The following is a 6,781-nucleotide window of genomic DNA, read 5'->3' on the forward strand; positions in this document are numbered from 1 at the left end:
AATATCTCCCTGGGACATTCTCTCTTCCTTTCCTCACCTGTGTCATCTAGTTTACTTTAGTCCCTTCTCCTTTGCCTTCTGAATTCCAATTATTTATAAACTCAGCCTCCTATGCAAGTTGTCATAGTGATGAGGAATAAAGGGAGGTACACCCTGATAACCCATCATATTATCTAAAAGATAAAGTTTCAGCTTGTGTTTATCCTTTACTGTGAAACAAAACACTTCAAACATTAGTGGCTTCAACCAGCACCAGCACCGATTATTTCTCATAATGTTGTGTGTTCATTGGGCACTATTTCTGTTCCCCTGCATGGTGCAGGCTGGGTGGGCTACTCTTACAGCTGCATTTAGCTGGGTGTCTGGCTCAGTTCTTCTTCACATGACCACCTTCTCCAGGTGGAGTTATCTTTTAGGACTTCTGCAAAAAGCTTTTCTCTCCAGGAGAGCCTAGATTTCCTACAGCATGTAATTGGTCCCACGAGGCAATGTTCTAAGAAGGCAAGCTCCAAAGTGCAATGCTCATCAAGTAATGCTAAGCAAGCATTGGGCTGGCTTAGACCTATTGGCCAAAGGAAGTTATTTGGCCACTCCCAGAGTCAATGGGTTAGAAACTACACAAGAGTATAACTGCTTGGGTATGTCACTAACCGGGGGTAACCATTGTAATCATCTATTGTAGGTAATGAGGCCTTTTACACTGTCAGTATTAATTCCCTGTTAACATCACCCAAAGATTTCTGTGAAAAGCCAATCACCTTATTGACTTTGGGTGCATTACTCAAATCTTTGAATTATTGAGTCACAAAAATAGCCAGTAATTTTCATGACTTGGAACAGATATAGGTGAAGGAACAGAACTAAAAACCCATTTTATCAGACCCCCATTTTATCTATCTGGTTTAAGTACATTTTTTTAATTGCAACCAAATATTTCTGAACAAATTAAAATCCTTTTTAAAAATGGAAGTGAACATATTATTTGGGATTTGGCATTACATTAATTAGAATTCCTTGCTAGTCTTGCTGTTTAAAAACTTTAAATATGCCCTGTATCAAGTACTTCAGGTGATTTCCCATGAGCTAAATCATCACATTTTATCATCAACCTAGTGACATAGACACCATTTTATTTTTCTTTTTACATTTAAGGAAACTGGGACTTGGCAAGTTTAGTAACTCATTAATGTCACACAGTACAATGTAGAAGAGCTAATATTTAAGGAAAACTGGAAATGTATTTTTCTAACATTGAATTACATAAAACAGGGTAATGTGACTGACACTTCTGACTAAGATTTATCTATTACTAACACCTCTATAGCCCATCCCTAAAAACATCAACAGCAAGAAGTCTGATGATGGCCTCTGGATCTGAGGTGGTCTCGCTTTATTTGACATCTGCAGTTCCACTGACAGGCTATGTTGACAGGTCACCTGGCTGGCTGCACAGGTATGCCCTTTCTCTCTGAGACCTCCAGTAATATCCTCCAAAAGCTGTCTAAAAATGCTGACTTCCGGGAAAAAAGGGTTTGTTTTTCCCCCTTTCCAGGCACCACTGGCAGGCTTTCGTTTAGCTTTTAAGTCTGTTTTAAATGTAATTCTTAGACTTGTCATGTCCTTTGTTATCTGTGGAAAATTTAAGAATGTGACTTTGTTAAATGACTCCAGTCATTATTAGAGGAAGGAGATTAAGGCTCATTCTGCAGCTATCAAAGCAATAAAGCAGGTCAGGAATTGCAAGTAGGTAAGTGTCCAAGATATTGTTGGAAACACAGTAAGATGAAGGTGTCAGCTGAGGAAGTAGCACAAAACAGGAGGTAAACTCAAAATATAGGAACTATGCTCCAATCCAAGTTCAGAATTGCAAACCATCACAGTCCAGACTGTCATGGCAAGTCAAGGTCAGGATGTATGACAGGCAGGCAAGCTGAGGAGGCAAAGGTTATAGAAGATGACATGATTTCCATAGACTAGGGTTTACGGAAATAATGTCACTGACATTATTTCTAGCTCCATTCACTCTCTTTATTTGCCACAGAGTCAAAAATTTTCCAGATAAATTATTAAAGGTTAAATATTCCCTTTAAAATTTTGATGATGACATTAAAATGTTTACGTCGTCACCCAAATTTTTATTGCTTTTGCTTTCCTTGTTGAGAAAAAAACACCCTGAATCATTTCACTTTCATGACAAACAATATGACACTTGTCTAAAATGACCACTTGTTAATCCCAGTGTATACTTACATATCTGTAATATTTCATTTTGAAATACACAGCACAGAGTTGGAAGAAGTAAAATTTGTTTCTAATTAGTGCAAATGAGCTAGAATAAGATCTTCAGTATTTTAGTTCACAAATGATCTTATGAATATACTTATACTTTTACTCTTGAATATAATTTTAAGTGCATACTACATTAGGGCCATTTATATAAATATTTCTCACCTTAAGTAAGCTCTTTATTTTCTGGATTGAAATATCCATGAGTATTACCAAACACATATGACTCATCTGTATTTGTAATCCAATATTGTTTGTTTTAGGGGAAGCCTGCTAACCAGAAGTATCTCTCCTATGTAGTTAGATTAATCAGGATGTTATTTTGTATTGCCTAGAGCAGTGTGTTTAGTAATTGGATAATTTCTCTTCCCCATCACAATAATAGCGGATGGAATCAGTATACTTGCCATGAAGAAGTTTGTTTCTGCCTGAGCTCAGGGAAAATTTGACTACTTCTATCAGATTAACCTCCATTTGAAAATAAATTATTCCTGTAATTGTCAGCAGAACCCAAAAGCCTTCTAGGCCTTCCTGGGGGAATATTATTGCAGTTGGAAGGAAGGGCGGGTATTGCGAAGGAGGGCTGGGAAGCATGAGAAAGGGATGATAAGGGAAGACATCTCCTAGATGGCTTCCTTCCTTTCAAGCCCAGGAGGATATATAGTGAGCATTGCCCTGCTGATAAATTAGGATAGAGAACTAAGTCATTGCTATCGTATTGACACATGGCTTAGTGCTTCAGAATGGTACTGTGCAATGAATATCACAGATTAATCTGTATACAGGGCCATTATGAGAGGAAAAGAAAATACTAGGACAGTTTGCCTTGCTTTCGTAGAGCATACTATTTGCAACTCAAGGAAATTCTATGTCTGAAGTTAACAGTTCAGTAGGTGTGATTTTTGTCCTGATCATTACTGGGAATAACCAACTGCTCTTGCCTCATGGGAAAGGCCTTTTCTTGGAGGGGGAAGGGGCTGGATTTCACTCTGTTGCTCAGGCTGGACTGTGATGGTGCTATCACAACTCACCGCAGCCTCAATTTCCCTGGCTTAAGTGATCCTTAAAAAGGATTCCTGCCTCAGCCTCCCAAGTAGCTGGGACCACAGATACATGCCATCACACCTGGTTAATTTTTTTTAATTTTCTTTGTAGAGATGAAGTCACCCTATGTTGCCTAGGCTGATCTCAAACTCCTGGCTCAAGCAATCTTCCCACCTCAGCCTTCAGGGATGATAGGCATGAGCTACTGCATGCAGCTGGGAAAGGCTGTTTTCTGCCCATGTGTCCATATGAATGTTCTGTGTGACACACACAAAGATACAGTAATCTCCCCTTATTCATGGTTTACCTTTCCATGCTTTCAGTTATCCTCAATCAGGCACGGTCTGAAAATATTAAATGGAAAATTCCAGAATAAACAATTTATAAGTTTTACATTGGTAAATTCTGAGTAGCATCCTGCTCTGTTCTGCCTAGGACATGAATCATCCCTTTGTCCAGGGTATCCGCACTGCTTGTACCCATTAGTCATCAACACGGTCTGCTCCTGACACCTAACCATCCACATCATGGCCCCATGATCCAGGATCTCCCCAGGCAGATGATCCCCCTTCTATCCTGTTGTGAGAAGGTCAATAGCCTAATGCTTCATCATTCACCTCTCTTCATCTCAGCACTTGAGCCATCATAAGAAGAAAAAGGATAAGTACATAAGACATTTTGAGAAACAAGACAGAGGAGACCACATTTACATAACTTTTATGATAGTGTATTATAATTTTTCTGTTATTAGTGATATTAGTCACTGTTGTTCACCTTTCACTGTGCCTAATACATAAATTAAACTGCATTATATGGAGGTATGCATAGGAAAAATTATAATATAGAGAGTTATGTTCTATTTGTTTCAGGCATCCCTTGGGAGAGCTGGATCATATCCTTTGTGGATAAGGGGAATGCTACATCAATGCTCCTCAACTCATGATGGGGTTATGACTCCCACAGATAAACCCATTAACACTGAAAATATCCTGAGTGGGCCAGGTGTGGTGGCTCAAGACTGTAATCCCAGCACTTTGGGAGGCCTAGGCAGGCGAATCACGAGGTCAGGAGATCGAGACCATCCTGGCCAATATGGCGAAACCCTGTCTCTACTAAAAATACAAAAAAATTGCTGGGTGTGGCAGTGTTCGCCTCTACTCCCAGCTACTTTAGGAGTCTGAGGCAGGACAATCACTTGAACCCGGAGGCAGAGGTTGCATGAAGTGAGATCCTGACACTGCACTCTTCCCTGGCAACAGAGTGAGACTCCATAAAAAAAAATCCTGAGTCAAAAGTGTATTTTAACTAACAGTATTTTCAGCTTACCATGGGCTTCTCCAGATGTAACCCTGTTGTCAGTCAAGAAGTATACTGAATGAGTGTAGTGTTTTTACAACACAGCAAAGTCAAAACATCCTAAGTTGAGCCATCCTAAATCAGGGATCATGAGGATATATCTATATGTGTAGGTAATACAATTTATTTCCTTTTCACTGTTTATTAACAATTCTAACATTTTTAAGCTTACTTCTCTTCACACATTGCACAAAGAACTCTGGAGTTCTCAGATTTAGGAGTATCAGTGGCAAAACTTTTCAGACTATGTGCTCTTGTCTTTTAGAATTCTGAGAGCTTTTCTTCACAGCTGCAGGCTCTTTTATTATTGCAATGTTCCCTCATTTTTTTACCAGCAAAATAACTTCAGAGTAAAGAATATAAAAACATCTTTGCTTCATTTGTTTTTTTGCCTTCACTTTCACCACCTTTCATTTTCACTGCAGAAATAAAAAGATGGAAACCCAATAAAACATGTAAGCCATCTATATGAGTCATATGGTCCCATGTGACTACTTCTACAATCCGAAGTGTTCCTGCCAATGTATGACTTAGAATGATCAATGAAGTACTTTTCTGTCACAAGTAATCCTTTCCTTGCTTTTTGTATTCATAACTATGAATAATTAGAAAGGTGAAGATTACTATCCTATTATAGTCATTGCTATTAGAATTTTCAGACATAGGCAGATCACGGCAGGCAGGCAACAGGGCTAGACTGCAGCTCTGACTCAGATGAACAGAACAGTGTATGGAGGCCCACATCATGAACTTTTTTCTCCAAAATGACTGCAGGAATCAATCAGAAAACCCAATAAGACCCATAGACCCACTGAAGGAAGCAAGTTGCTTCTGAGAGTCACCAAATCCTGTGAGTGCTCAAAATATGGAGGTGGGAAAGGGAGCTTATCCAGCCCCATACACACACCCCGACTGGGGAAACTGAAAGTCTACATTACAAGAGAAGAATCTGACCTTACCTGGAGCCAAGTCAATTTAGAGAGCTGAACAAAATACAGGGGTAGAGGAAGTAGCGGAAAAGGCCCCGTGAGTTCGCTGGGTCCCCTAGCAAGCCATTTCTCCCTGGTCTCACAGGTGTCCTTAGGGAGGGTGACCAGAGGCACTGGAAAAGGCCACATGGAGAAGGAAGTATCCAGCTGAACTTTGTAACAATTTGAACTGATCAAGAAGTCTCTTACCAGAATTCAGGGGAGAGGATGAATCCAACATGCTAACTCCGCAGGTGGGAGAAGAAGGAAACCCATACTTGCTTTTGCAGCTGGGTGGCAGGTAGCCTGGGGAAAGTTCTCAGCCCTGCTTACCCACTGCTTGGAAACAGACTTGGTGCTGTACAGAGGGGCACGGTGGGAGTGAGACTAGCCCTTCAGATTTCATGGGAGCTGGTGAAGGCTGTGACTGCTAAGTTTCCCTGACTTCCTTGACAACCTGTATGACACAGTAGAGACAGTCATAATCCTCCTAGGAACATAACTCCACTGACCTGGAGATGTAACCCTCATCCCCCACAGCAGCTAGACCTTCCCAAGGAAAGTCTGAGCTCAGACACACCTAGCCGTGTCCCTACCTGATGGTCCTTCCCTACCCACCCTGGTAACTTAAGACAAAAAGCATATACTCTTGGGAGTTCTAAGCCCCTGCCCACCCCTGTTCCTCCCCATACTACCACAGCTGATGTTCTCTGAAAAGCATCATCTCCTGGCAAGTGGCCAACCAGCACAAAAACAGTGCATTATACTACCAAAGCTAAGAATCTTCAGAGTCCATTTCAATCCCCTGCCACCTCCACTGAAACAGGTGCTGGTATCTGGCTGAGAGATTCACAGATGGTTCACATCACAGGACTCTGTGCAGGTAATCCCAATATCAGCCTGGAGCCCAGTAGCCTTGCTAGGTGGCTAGATCCAGAAGAAAGATAACAATCACTAAGCTCAGCTCTCAGGAAGCCACATCTATAGGAAAAGGGGGAAGTATTACATCAAAGGAACACCCTGGGGACAAAAGAATCTGAACAACAGCCTTCAGCCCTAGACATTCCCTCTAACAGAGCCTACCCACATGAGAAGGAACCAGAAAAGCAACACTGGTAATATGACAA

At 40.9% G+C, this 6,781-nt stretch overlaps 1 long non-coding RNA gene across 1 annotated transcript; it reads right to left on the minus strand.

Annotated features, from left to right (window-relative positions):
• Positions 1–1,127: 1,127 nt before the first annotated feature.
• LOC144581905 (uncharacterized) lies at positions 1,128–6,043 on the minus strand. The gene is made up of 2 exons (XR_013533319.1): positions 5,646–6,043; positions 1,128–5,105 (listed from the first exon to the last, which is right to left on the minus strand). It is a non-coding gene; the product is annotated as an uncharacterized LOC144581905 (long non-coding RNA).
• Between the last annotated feature and the right edge of the window lie 738 nt (positions 6,044–6,781).

This window comes from Callithrix jacchus, chromosome 3, assembly GCF_049354715.1.
Source record: "Callithrix jacchus isolate 240 chromosome 3, calJac240_pri, whole genome shotgun sequence".
NCBI classification, from domain to species: Eukaryota; Metazoa; Chordata; class Mammalia; order Primates; family Cebidae; genus Callithrix; species Callithrix jacchus.